The sequence below is a fragment of the Arvicanthis niloticus genome, chromosome 17 (assembly GCF_011762505.2).
Source record: "Arvicanthis niloticus isolate mArvNil1 chromosome 17, mArvNil1.pat.X, whole genome shotgun sequence".
NCBI classification, from domain to species: domain Eukaryota; kingdom Metazoa; phylum Chordata; class Mammalia; order Rodentia; family Muridae; genus Arvicanthis; species Arvicanthis niloticus.
Window position 1 is genome coordinate 30,205,086 of NC_047674.1, and position 14,713 is coordinate 30,219,798.

Here is a 14,713-nt window from a genome sequence, read left to right on the forward strand (position 1 = left end):
GAAAAGTAAGATTGGAGGGTTCATGTTTCCAAATTTCAAATTTTCCTTTGGATTAGTCAAACAGAATTGGCTTTAAGATGAACATACAGGTCAATGACATAGAGTTTAGAGTGTAGAACAAAACCCATGCATTTAGGATCAGTTGATTTTCAATTCAGGCACCAAGCTCATCCCATAGGAAAAAGAACAGTGTCAGGACATTCTCTTGTGAGATGATGAAATTGAACCCTAGCCCACACTACATACAAACAGCAAACTGAAATGGACCAAGCTCCTGATTTTAAGAGTCAAACTATAAAATTTTTAGGAAAAAACAAATAAACAAAAGACAGAGAGCTGGAGAGATGGCTCAGCAGTTAAGAGCATTTGCTGTTTCATCAGAGGACCAGAATTCAGTTCCCAGCATCCATGTAGGGCAGACCACCAACACCTGTAACTGCAGCTTTATGGGATCTGAAGCACTTCTCTGGCCTCCATGCATGTATGTGTGGACATGTGCATGTGCACACACACAAATTTAAAGATACAGAGACATTATTTTGGTTTGGCAATGGTTTCTTAAATATAACTCAAATCACAACAACAACAAAAAAAGCCCTCAGAATCTTTAATTTTGTGTTACAGAAGATACCATCAAGAAAGTGAAAGACAATTGACATAAGGAGAAAATATCTGCACATGATATCAGACAAGGATTTACTATATCTAATATACATTAAAAATCTACAACAAAATCCAGTCCAATTCAAAATAAGCAAAAGCCCCTCAAATATTTCTCTAAAGAAGACCAATAATCAGATTTTTTAAAAAAAGATGCTCAATGTCATTAGTCATCAGAGTGATGGGAATCAAGCCCTTAAAATCCTACTTTAGACATGCTGTTACAGCTATAATTTAAAGAAAGGGTGTCTAACATGTACTGATGGAATATGGAGACATTGGAATTCTTATTCCTTGCTGAAAATATAAATGTGACCACTGTGGGGAAAAGTCTAGGAATTCTTAATTCCTCAGTAAGTTTAACACATAACTATTGTAAGAATTAGATAGTTTCATAAGTGTATCCCTCAAATGAACGTAAAGGTAGGATTCTAACAAAAAACTTTCATACCAATATGCATAGTAGCCTGTGGGGAGCAACAGAAGGCAGCTATCATCCTTGCAGCCATCTTGAGCCATATACCCTGACAAGAGAATTGATTACAACAGCCTACAACAGCAAAGCACACTCTGATAACATCTTGTTTTAGATACCCAGGATTTTCCCTTGGGTGTGTGAGACTTAAAGGTGTGTGACTTAAGGGTGTGACTTAGAGATCAGATTTAGAGACAAGACCTAAGGGCATGACTTAAAGGCATGGCTTAAAGGCATGGCTTAGAAGTGAGACATATAAAAGGCGAGAGGCAGACAGAAGAGACAATTACTAAGTATTAGACACTTAGACTTGGAAAGAGGATTAGACAGTAGGGACTTGAAACTGGAGACAGGCAACAATTATTAGACACTTGCACTAGGGAGACTGAAGAATAAACGGGATTGAATCACACTCTGTCTGGTCTCCATTCTTCAAGTCCGTCCTCTCTCTCTTGCTGAACCCCGACCCACAGACCAGAACAGCTTGGGGCAGTGAGGGCTCTAATGACTTAGCCCCCAAGCTTTTGGCAGTGCGGGCTCCAACATTGGCAGAGCGGTCCATAACACTTTGGCCCCCAAACGTCGGGTAGAACAGTTCTCAACATTTTTGGCGCCCAACGTGGGCCAGCTCAGGCCACAATAGTAGCCATATTCACAATACTCAAAAGAGAGTAGGGACCAAGAATATCAGCTGCTTATTTGACAAGCCAAAAGTAGTAAGCCCACTCACTGTCCAGGCCAGCTGGACAATCAAGTGGGACTCTTAGACCCTGTGGAGAGGACTGAGATGCGTGAGAAAATAAAAAGACACAGCAAGTCAAGAAGTCTGATCAAGCTGGCAAAATGTTTATTATTTATTTATTTATTTATTTATTTTTGCTTTTTCAAGACAGGGTTTCTCTGTGTAGTCCTGGCTATCCTGGAACTCACTCTGTAGACCAGGCTAGCCTCGAACTCAGAAATCCACCTGCCTCTGCCTCCCAAGTGCTGGGATTAAAGGCGTGCGCCACCACAGCCTGGCAAAATGTTTATTTTTCACACAGGTTATATACTCTAAAAACAGGATGTGGGGAGGGTTAGGAAAGGAAAGAGGGCTTTGCAGGTGGAGGAAGTTAGCTGCAGCTGTGGGGTCTAACTAAGTTATTCTCACAAAGCCTTTCCAGTACCAGGGGTTCTAAAAACATCTATCCATCAGGATGTTGGCTAAATCTAGAGATCAGGAGGAAGGGTTACTAAGGTGGGTTGCTATGAGGCCTTGTTTGAAGTTCTGAGAAATGACAAGTGAATCATGGAAGGTAAGCAGAAAGAAGAATAGTAGATAGGAGAGCCAAGGCTGAGTGTTTGCCAAGAATAAGGCCTTGCCATGGCTTCCCACACCCATATGATAGAATATTATTGCCATAAAAATGGGAGTAGGAAGTAATCCATGGTATGGCATAGATAACTCTGAAAACCTTGTAGCAATTATAAAGATACACATAAATCCGTGTATTCTATGGATTAATTCATATGAAATATGCAAACTAAAATTCATAGGGGCACACTGAAGACTGATGCTTGCCAGAAGGTCACAGGAAGAGACTGCTTTGCGAATACAGGGTATCTAGTTAGAGTGAAGATTTCTGAATGAGACAGTAATGGAGTAATGGTTGTACTACATTGAAAATGAGGTAGAATTATAGCATTTACAGTAGTTAAAATGGTAAATTGTGTTGTATGTATTTTGTTACAAACTTAAATCCTTTTTAGATGGTCTCACATACCCCAGACTGATTCTAAGCTAGTGATTCTCTTACTGCTGTGATTATAGGCACACATCAACCATGCCTGGCCTCTGTTGGCTTTAAAAAGTAATTTTCTCAGGGTTTCTATTACTCTCTGTTAGTCTGATTGAGGATGTTTCCCTGTAAAATCATGAAATACTCCTTTGAATCGTTTATCACAAATAGCTGCTCATAGAATACTTAACTAATATCTGGTTTTCCTCCTGTGATGATTAATCCCCACTGTCAACAGGACTTAGAGTCCTGTAGAAGGCACACTTCCAGGTGTGTCTGTGAGTTTACATCTGATTGACTCAGGTCCTGAACTAAATGGCAAGGGTGAAGGAGAAAGCAGACTGAGCACTGGCATCCGTCACTCTCTTCTGCTTGATCCATCAGATGTGGCCTCCTGCTGCCATCTGATGAATTGTACCTCTTCAGACTGTAGGCCAGACAAACTCTTTATCCGTTAAGTTGCTTTTTGTCAGTGTTTCTAAATGGCTCTCCATGGGGAGACATAAGCAATGTCTACTCTTCAGTGGTCCCAACCACAAGCCCTGACACGATTCCACCAAAATTCACTCTGGAGAATCAATGAGTTCACTGAGTTTCCTTATAGCAAAGGTGACAGGTTACGTACTGGGACAGGATATGAATACTCCAAGCCACGACCAGCTGGCCCTGGAAAACCCTTACCCAACCACATGTTTTTATTTATTTCCCTAGTGGCTGCTCTAGTGGTTGCAATATGCTTCATTAGAATTTGTTTCCTATTTTTGCTTAATTCCAATTAAATAGATGATAGACAGATACTTACCTATTATCATTCTATCAATCATCTTATCAGTGATTCTACCTATGTCCACTTGTCTCACATCGTATGTATGTTTATGTAGTCTCCATATATACAAGCCCAATAATTACTTGTTCTTATGTTTTTCAAAGAATATCAGAGAAGGAAGAGAAGCATCATCCTCTTTTGAGATTTACACAAATACATAAATGTGTATTGCATGTTTTGCCTGCGTCTATATGTGTGCACCATGTCTGTGCCTGATGCCCATATCTGTCAGAAGAAGGCATTTGATTCTCTAGAACTGGAGTTATGGGTGGTTGTGAGTCACCATGTGGATGCTGAGAACCAATCCTGGGTCCTCTGAGAGAGTAGTACCATTGAGGAGTAAACAAAAGTGCCTTTAACTGTTAGCCATCCCCTTGGATCCAAGGGTGCATTGTTTCTATATTATATTGTTCTTATATTTTAAAAGAATATTAACTCTTCTGTCCCAAGTTTGATTCTCTCCAGTTTTTTTCATGTGAATTCAAATGACCCAAATGGTGTTATTTACTTATTCTAATATAATTCTGTCCCTGTATTGTCAAATATGCTGCACATCTATCTCATACAAGACTAATTAATACTATTATGTGCATATCCTTTTATATAGTGGCTCTTCAAAGTCAGTTAAGACAATAAGAAAGAACCAACTTTGCACTGTCTTGTGTAATTACCTAAATAGTTACTTTACCAAAACTCTGTTTTCGTGCATGGATTTGAGTGACTCTCATGTTGACTCCAGTTGTCCTAAAGACATTCCTCTACCATTTCTCCTAAAGTTGGCTTGTCATTAGCAATTTCTCTTCATTCAGGGGAACTGAAAGATCTATTTCTCATTTTTGAGATATGGAAATCTAGGCCAGTGGTGTGTTCCTTCGAGCGGTTTAAGCATGCCATCCCATTGCCTTCTGGCCTCCATTGTTTCTGTTAGAAATAAGCCGTCCATCTCCTGAGGGTCTCAGAAGGCTCCTGAGAAGTCAAGGCTGCAGCCAGTTCTCACAGGATGTAGGTTATTTCAAGGGAGGGTGATACAAAAGAGCCAGGCTGGGCCCTGAATTGCTCCACATCATAACATGCATTCCCATAAGCCATGCTCTTCTGCCATGATATACACTCCATTGATCATGAAGGGATGCAATCAAGGGACTCCTACCAAAACAGCATCATGCTTTTTAGACTTTCCACCTCCAGATGTAATCCAAATAGACCTCTCTATAAATTTTTTTAAAAATTTATTTTTATAAACATTTTTTAAAATCATAAAATTGTATTAAACATTTTTCTGCCTATTGGTCTATTGTTGACACTTTATGAGACATTCTTATTATATCATTTTAATTCTGCGTGTATGTTTTGCTGTACGTTTGTATGTGCACTTGTATGTTTGTATGTGTACATGCATGTGTACACACATAAGAAACTAGTAATCAACTTTGGGTCTTGTTCCTCAGGTCATGTCCACCTTGCTTTTTGAGCTCCAGAGGTCTACCTGTTTCTGTCTCCCTAGCACTGGAATTACCACCTCACCTAGCTTTTTAAACATGGGTTCTGGTGTTTACATTCATGCTTGCAAATCAAATACTTTACTACCTGAACTATTTCCCCAGCCCTTATTTTATTCTTGTATTTAACTTTTTATTGACTCTGTGAATTTCACTTCATGACTCCAATTCCACTCTTTTTCCTCATATTTACCCTCTACCTTGCAACCTCCCCCACAGAAGAAAAAGAAAAAAAATCCCTTTGTGGAACCTGTAATGTGTGGCAGTGTGTCCCACAGTATACCCTTTTGTCCACAGTACTTTATTTGCAAGTGTTGCAATGAGACGTTGGTCTGGTTCAAGGCCTCTGACTTGTAATATATTATCAATAATGGATCCTCACTGGGACTCCTCTCAGATATCCTGTTGTTGCCTTGTGTTGTGAAGATCTCAAAGCTTTGGATCTGTAGGACCAGCTCCTTCACACACTCCAGCAGTTCACAGATGGGGTAGATGTGGGGGAGGGCCAACTCAAAGCCCTGGAGGTATCTGAACTGATCAGCCCACCAGCTCTCCACCCACACCTCCTGCATGAGCCCCCCAGAACTGCCCTGGCTAGCTCATCCAATGCTGTGGCCAGTGAGGGAAAGAGCCAACTCTACTTTTTCCGTGCCCTCAGGGCCAGCTCACCCAAGCCTATGCCTGCAGGGCCAGCTTTATCCCATGGAGGTGGAGGGCAATTCTTCAGAGTGCTGCAGCAGGTGAGAGGTAGTGACAGCTCTCCTACTCTCATGACCCTGGGGCCACCTCTCCCACCTGCTGTAGGTATCAGGGTAGGGGTATCTCTCTGTCGCCCACACAGCTCTAGGGCAGACAAGTGGCAGGGCCAGCTCTCCCACACCCATGTCCTCAATGTTGGCTCACCTTCAACCCTGGCAACCAAGGCTAGTCCTACAGTGCTTCCTGGGAGAGGTGCAGGATTCCTCAGCTCTCCTGAGTGCTGTAACTGTTGAGGGGCAAAGCCAGCTCTGCATAGCCCTCAGACATCAACATGGCCTCAGGTAACAGCCAAGATCAGGGATGTCCACCTGGCCTTTGGTGATAACATAGCCTCTCTGATGCAAGGGCACAGCCCCAGACATGGCCCTCAGTGGCAGCACAGGCTAGGATTTCTGCATGGTCTTAGCATCATTGGCTACCCACATCAGGCTGTTCCTCATCCTCAAGTGCCGAACTCCCCCCCTTCACTTTGCACACATCCTTCTGCTTCTCTTTCTCATCCATCTCTCACTTACTTGCTCCTCTTACTGGTACCCAGGGTCCTCTAGGTATCTGGTGTGGTCTCTGGAATGCTATGCCCTGCCCATGAGAAGTGGCACCAGGCAGGGGTCATCTTGAGTATGGTCTGCCCTACTGGGCCGCATGATCCTGGCTTGGGGGCGGGGTCTTTTGGGCCCCATAGCACCTGACCCAGCGCTGATTTTAATTCTTTAAACTTTTAGTTCCTGGAAGTATAATAGTTTCTCTGGAGTTTTAGTCTACTCAGTTCAATGAGTAGAACCCTCAATAGCACATCCATTGTGTGCTTTCTCTCCATTTGTGTAGTGGTCAACTCTAATACTTCCATTCTGCAAGCCCTGCCCTGATTGGTTCATTTTTAAGATTTATTTTTATTTTTAAATTATGTGTATGGGTGTGTATATCTGTGTATGAAATTGTGCACATGAGTGCAGGTACCCGCAGAGGCCAGAAGACGACATTAGATTCCCTCGAGGCTGGCGTTATAGGTTAGGGTTCCGGTAGGTGAGCTACCGGAAGGGAGTGCCGGAAACCGAACCCAGGCCCTCTGCAAGAACGGCGAGTACTCTTCACCACTTCGTCAACCACCTTGTTATTTTTGAATGGTCGTCAAAGTCATCATTTTTTTTTTAAAGATCTAAACTGAATTAATATTCAGAGTATGGCAGAGTCCATTTTTCTTTTTCTTTTTTCTTTTCCTTTAGAAATGTGTCCAGGGGTTTTTGTTTGTTCTAGTTTGGGGTTTTGGGTTTTTTTTTTCCCCACAGTTACCGGTGATAGTACAGGAATAAACTGATCAAGAGTGGGTGGTTGATGAGGGTGAAGGCCTTAGAAGAGCAGTTGTGCTTGGTGGTTGTTATGGTTTGTATATGCTCGGCCCAGGGAGAGGCTCTATTAGGAGGTGTGGCCCTGTTGGAATAGATGTAGCCTTGGAGTAGATGTTGTCTTGTTGGAGGGGGCGTGGCCTCATTGGAGTAGGTGTGTCATTGTGGGTGTGGGCTTTAAGACCCTAGTCCTAGCTGCCTGGAAGCCAGTATTTGTTAGCAGCCTTCAGATGAAAACGTAGAATTCTCAGCTCCTCCTGTACCATGCCTGCCTGGATGTTGCAATGTTTCCGCCTTAATGACAATGGACTGAACCTGTAAGCCAGCCCCAATTATAAGAGTTGCCTTGGTCATGGTGTCTGTTCACAGCAGTTAAACCCTAACTAAGACAGTGGTCATAAAGAAAAGATGGGATCCCCTTCTATCTGGTTGTGTGTGGAAAGCTTATCTTCAATCCCTTCAGTTGAGGTAAGCAGGAGGTCGAAACAAAGAAACAAAAGGGGAGTGGCTCAAGTGGCATAGGGGAGGTATGGCTTGTGCTGGAAAAGACCAAGGGTTTCAACTACTCAGTGAGCACCTGTGCTTCCTCAGCATCCTGCGGAGCTAGTGCCAGGAAAAATCCAGGGTCTTTTTTTTTTTTTTTGGTTTAAACTTTTTGTTTCTACACTTAGAATTTTGTATCTTCTGTTTTACACTTACTAAAACAAAGACCAAATTTCAGAAAATTTGAACAATGTAAAAAGTATCTTTTATTTGCCTGAAGTCATTGTCATCTCCAAGGCTTGCTGTCTCTGTTTGCTTACCTAGGCAAGTCTTACAAAGGCAAACATTTAACTGTTTCAGAGGCTTAGTCCGTTATCATCAGGGCGGGAAGCATGTTAGTGTACAGGCAGACATGGTGCTGGAGTTGCTGAGAGATTTTGATCCAAAGGCAGCAGAAGGAGACTTATTCCACAGTGGGTGGAGTTTGAGCACAGGAGACCTTAAAGCCCGCCTCCACCATGACACACTTCCTCCAACAATGCCACATCTACTCCTAATAGTGCCACTCCCTGTGGGCCAAGCATTCAAACACACAAGTCTAAAAGGGCCAAACCTATTCAAACCACCTCAGGTGGTATTGGGAGCCGATTCCTAGCAGAAAGCGGCTATCATCTTTGCAGCCATCTCAGACCATATACCCTAACAAGAGACTTGTTTTGCAAGCAGCCCACAACAGCTGAGCACACTCTGATAAACATCTTGTTTTTCTCACATATCTTGTTTTGTTGTTTAGTGCCCCCAGCTGCAAGGCACACATGGTAAAGTGTCTTCACTTGTGTTCCCCTGCTTGTTCATGACTGCAAGGCATGTGGTAAAGTGTATATATACCCATGATTTCCTTTTAGTAAAGGGGACTTGAACAGACTCTCTATCTTGTCTCCATTCTTCATGTCTCTTGCCCCTCCATCCCCACTCTCTTTCATGCTAGACCCTGTTGACTGACCCGAACAGACTGGGTCACTTGGTGCCTAAACGTGGGGCAGTGCAGACAGAGACAAGGTGGTTTTATATATGATATTGTATATATGATAACGTTGAGCTGGGATCAATTCAAGCACCACAAATATGACATGTTTTTAAGATTTAAGGAGGAAAACTACTTTTCTATTTGCTACCTATTTACAAGTGTCCCGCTGAGCCCAGTTTAAACCAGTTTCATCTTGGCAGCACACAGACTTTACAGTAGTGTACCTGTATCCCCTCCTAGGCTACTGTGGGGAGCCGACAGAAGGCGTATATCATCCGTGCAGCCATCTTGAGCCATATACCCGGATAAGAGACTTGATTACAATAGCCTACAACAGCTGAGCACACTCTGATAACATCTTGTTTTAGATACCCAGGATCTTCCCTTAGGTGTGTGAGTCTTAAAGCTGTGATTTAGAGCTGAGAGTTAAGGGTGTGACTTAGAGATCAGATTTAGAGATAAGACCTAAGGGTGTGACTTAAGGGTGTGACTTAAGGGCGTGGCTTAGAAGTGAGACATATAAAAGGCAAGAGGCAGAGAGAAGAGTTCAGTACAACTTGGAACTAGGAATTAGGTTAGAGAGTACAACTTACAGTACACCTTGGAGTAGGATTTAGGCAATGAGGAAGAAGACACTTGGACTAGAGAACTCGGAAGAATTACTATTAGGCATTAGGCACTTAGCACTTGGAACTTGGAACTTGGAGGCACTAGGGACTAGGACTAGGGACTTGGAGAGAAGAAGAGATACTGAAGAATAAATGGGATTGAATCACACTCTGTCTGGTCTCCGTCCTCTCTCTCTCTTGCTGAACCCAGACCCGTGGACCGGAGCAGCTTGGGGCAGGCTACAACATCTAATAGGCAATTGGCAAGATTCCGAGACAAGAAACATTAGACTCTTCAGTGTGGTAGAAGTCCTCTGCTTTCTGAGTTGTCCTGACAGACAGTGGAATCTCAGAGACAATGTTAAAAGGGTCAGTTTCTCTAATGATGTTTCCACTGATATCAGTACAATTGGAAATAAGCCTAGCTCAAGGGCAAATAATTAGTGTGTGCCTGCCTGAGGTTCAGGGAAACAGTGTCTAGATAAGCAGACCCATTCATCTATCTAGAGGCTTACATCTGAAGAAAGAAGTGGGAAGATTCAGAAACCTATCTTGTGGCTGACATTAAAACAAAACAAAACAAAACAAAAAAAACAAGCTTAAAGTGGCATTTGTTTCCATATAGAATAAATGTATTTTTCTTTCATTAGCTTGTTCCCCTCTTTCCCATGAATCCCATGTTTGGCACCAGTGACTCAGAGATGCTCAGTGATTATTTGTTCAACAGATGAGTGTGAGTTTTTAATTCATCATTATGAAAGGCCTTTCTCAGTGCTTGTCTGTAACTCTGAGGAATCACTAAATGATATAGCCATACAGCCAGTTTAATGTGGTTTTTACAGCCTACCTGTGCTGGTAAACCACACACCTGTCTGCTGGCCACAAGCACTGCTTGGCTGGGGTAGGGGGTAGGGGGGGTAAGGGAGAGTGAGGGAGGCCTGCAGTTGTACTTACAATACCCCAGTTCTTCCCTCCCCCTCCCCCTCCCCCTCCTTGTTCTCCCCCTCCTCCTCCCCCTCCTCCTCTTCCTTCTCTTCCTCCTCTTCCTTCTCCTCCTCCTCCCCTCCTCTTCTTTCTCCCCCTCCTCTCCTCCCTCCTCTTCCTCCCCTCCTCCTCTTCTTCCTTCTCCTTTCCTTCCTCCTTCTCTTTTTCTCCCTCCTCCTTTTCCTCCTCCTCTTCTCCCTCCTCTCTCTTCCTCCTCTCCCTCCTCCTCTCCCTCCTTCTCCTCTTCTTCTTCCTCCTCCCTCTCCTCCTCTTCTTTCTCCTCTCTCTCCTCCTCTTTCACCTCCTCCTTTTATTAATTAATTTAATCACTTTGCATCCCAGTCAAAGCCCCCATCCTTCCTCTCCTACCAGTCCCACCCTCACCAATCTCTCCCTCCATCACCTCCTGCCCTTTTCCTCAGAGAAGGAGAGCACCCCCCACACACACACACACACACACAACTGGGTACCACCCTGCCTGGGATATCAAGTCATAGCTGAGACCAGGAAGTCCAGCTAGGGGAAGAGAATCCAATGTCAGGCAACAGAGTCAGAAACAGTCCCTGTTTCCAATTGTTAAGGGTCCCACACTAAAGCATTCTAAATGCAGATAAAGGTATTTCCCTCATAAATAAACACAGATTTAACAAGGCCTTGTCATAGTTTATGCAACCAGCCAACAAAAACAAAACTCAAACAGTGGGTCTTCACAGTGGGTGGTAAAGGCAGATCTGAAGAGAGAGTCACAACAGGAAAACAATCCAAGAACACAACATGTCCTGAGAAGCTGAGAATTGTATATCAAAAGCAGATTAACTAATGAAACCGGGGTCTGGCCATTTCGAGGAAGCAGCAAACAGTGAGTGAGCAGTTAGGACTGAGGTTCACATGGACCTGAATACATCTACTGGAGGAAAACTATGCTGCCTTTTAAAACACACTCTAGTAAGTAACTACACAGTCCTCTGTGTGTGTGTGTGTGTGTGTGTGTGTGTGTGTGTGTGTGTGTGTGTGTGTGGAGAGAGTGGGAGTTTGATAGTGAGAGATTGAGAGAGAGAGAGAGAGTGAGGGAGAGGGAGAGGGAGAGGGAGAGGGAGAGGGAGAGAGAGAGATATCAAGAAACAGAGAGACAGAGAGAGAGAGACAGAGACAGCGAGAGAAAGAGACTATTTGAACCCAGAACATTCAGTTGCACCTGTTATAAAATCCGTATATGTGTTAGAAAATTAAAAACTGTATTTGTGATGATTTTATGCTTGAAGAAAAATTCCCTCCAATTCTATACCTTGATTAAACTATAAACTATAAAAACTACTAAACTTGCTATAACTGACAGACTGAACATCTGAACATGACAGCCCTTCCAGGACATCTCTCAAATTCCTCTGCTTATCCACAATCCTCAGATATTTGTGGAACTGGATCGTTAAGAGAGAGGAGGATTTTCAGGAAGTACACCAAAAGATAAATGGCTCTAGGTTTCCGTCCATGCCCCTCAGGCAGATTAGCCTTTTGAGGTTTTGAAATGAACACCTTGGGGGTGGATGAGGGGCCAGTAAGCAACTAGCAATGTAGCAACAGAACAGTCCCTTCCTTCATAGCAATGAATGGCAGATTTCTAGACATTGATTCTTAATGAAAAAGAATGGCTAGGAATCGTCTATTTGAGTTACCATAGTATCAAAGCCAGACAGGGCAGTCTGTTGTCTCCCTGGCTGCTTCTCTGTACTGTCTGTTCTCTCGTGTGCTGTGTTCATTGTTTAAAAGCTCTCTGGGGCAAAACAAAGCAGGCATATCTGGTTCTACAATGAGGATGGAAAGATTTGCTTTCTCTGGAAAGCAGTCTCTTTGTGACTAGGACCTCACAGGATCCTAGACCTGACACCTGTTATTTCAGATGCATCAAACAATGACTAGACAAAGCTGCTTGCTGGGCTGAGCCAGGGGTGGGGGAGGGGGAGAGGGTGGAGGGGGAGAAGCAAGGGTTCTGATTTGCTTTATTTTAGTATTAGAAAGAGATAATAAAAATAGAGTCGGCAATGCTCTTTGAATGCACCTTTATTATAACAGGTTACAACCAGGCAGAAAAATACACAATGCTCGTGTTTTTATAAACAAAATAAATTATGAGATGATATAACCATAATCTGAGTAGAAAATACACACTACATCCAACTTTAATAGTTTCTTTTGGCCCCAATTTCAGTCACTATTCCTGTCTCCTCCTAGTAACCAGCATCCTGGCATCTAGGGCTGAGACTTTAGCTTAATCCCTGCAGAGGCTTTCAGCAGAGAAGCTCGCTCTTGCTTCTCTTTCAGCTGGGGTTTTATGCATAGGCTTGCCCATATTGATAAACACGGTAGCTTCAGCTGTTCATTTCCATGGTGAAGACATGTTATTACCCTAGGGTAGCCCCCTAGGAGCTCACAACCACCTGTAGCACCAGATCCAGGGGATCTAACACCCACATCTGGCCTCCTTGAGCGGTGTATACATGGCATATGCTTGCATAGACATGTATACAATAATAAAAACAAATCTCAAAAAAGGAATGGTGCTTCATTGTATGCCTTTCGGCATGTATGTGGGGTATGCATCTACACAGTAGAGTTGATGGACTGAGACGGCTACTTGGGGCATTGTCTCTCCCATTATGGGGTGATTTCATTTAAATATGTATATATTTTAGGAAGCTTCTACAGTAGTGGGTTTCCATATTGGTTTCCCAGAATGCCTTTGGAGTTAGTCGTCTCTTCCCATATCCCCTCCTTGCCCTGCTTTCTCATCCCCTTCCCCATTTAATCCTCCTCATTTCTCCCTTTGTCTTTTCATAATACTATGCTTCCATTTTCCTTGGGAGATTCACCTCCTTCCCCTGGTCCCTTACTGTGTACCTGAGGCTCTGTGCTTATTTGGATTGAAACACACGTATTGAACGATTAAAAGTAAATAAACATCCATTGTCAGGAATGGGTTAATCTTGTTGAATCATTGACCAAAGGGGCTCCATGAAAACCCCCAAATATCACAGGGCATTGCCAAGGCCATTGGTTATTCTGCATGGCCTGACAGTATGGTCCTTTGATGAAGACGACATTTACTTATGTCATGAAACACAGAGAAATGGAACTGGTGCCTAACTACAAGCTACACCCCTACTACACAGCATTTATGATACTGGAAAATACTCTGCACACTGTTGGAGGAGAGAGGTAACCACCAACATCTCCCAGCTACGGTTCCTCAGTCCTACAACCATGACCTGCTGCACGGTATGCCGGTGAGATAGTGGCACAGACACTTTGAGAGTAACCAAGCACCTTTTTTTTGGATAGGATTAAAAGGCTCACTCCATGAGATGGAACCCAACACTGCTAAATTGGCCAAACCCCTGAAACTAGATACTGTAGAAACTTAAAAAAATAAAAAGCTCCTATTTAAACTCAAACATTAACTTCCCCCAAGGACACATCCTGGGAGAAGCACATTTCAAAGACTCAAACAAACATTCGAGGAAGAAAGACCCAAGATAGGAGTTTATGAGCCCTTAACACAGTAAAACCTGGGTAAACAGAAGCTACTTAGGCTGATCTTCTCTGTTGTAGAAAGATAAGGTGCAAATTTGAGTTACTTAGCAACCAGGCCTGAGAACAGAAACCAAGCCTGAGAACAGCTGTTAGAGTTTGGCCTTTATGGTTAATGTTTAAGAAGTAATTGTATAACTACCCTCATAAATTCTGTAAAAATAGTATAAAAGCTTCCCTCAGCTATAATTTGGAGTTCTTCTTGCTGGCATACAAGGGAACCCCAGAGCACTGGTTTTTATCAATTTGTCAATTTATTAATAAACCTCATGTTATTGCAGCAAGTTCCACATCCATGAGTGGCTCTGGGGGGGAGTGTGTCACCTGGTTTTGGATCATTAAGTCTGACATTATGGAGGTTCCACTGAGATACACTCTCTCAGACCCCACGGCTCCAGGGATTGAAGGTCTATTCGATCCAGCAGGTTTGTGTGTTGTCTATCTATTCTTTGTTTTTGTATCTGTGAAGTGTCTGTGCCCGTGGCAGGGGCAACTATTTGTGTACTGTGTCTGTGAAGGATCTGTGTGGAAAGCAGTCTGATTACAACCCTGGGGTAGGGTCAGGTCCCGAACTTTGACAAGGAATTTGTGATAGTGAAAGCAACAGGAGAGGGTAGACATACCCGAATGTCACAGGCCACAAGACTTTGGGGGACCCCCAATGTCTGTCTGGGAGATAGGGTCTG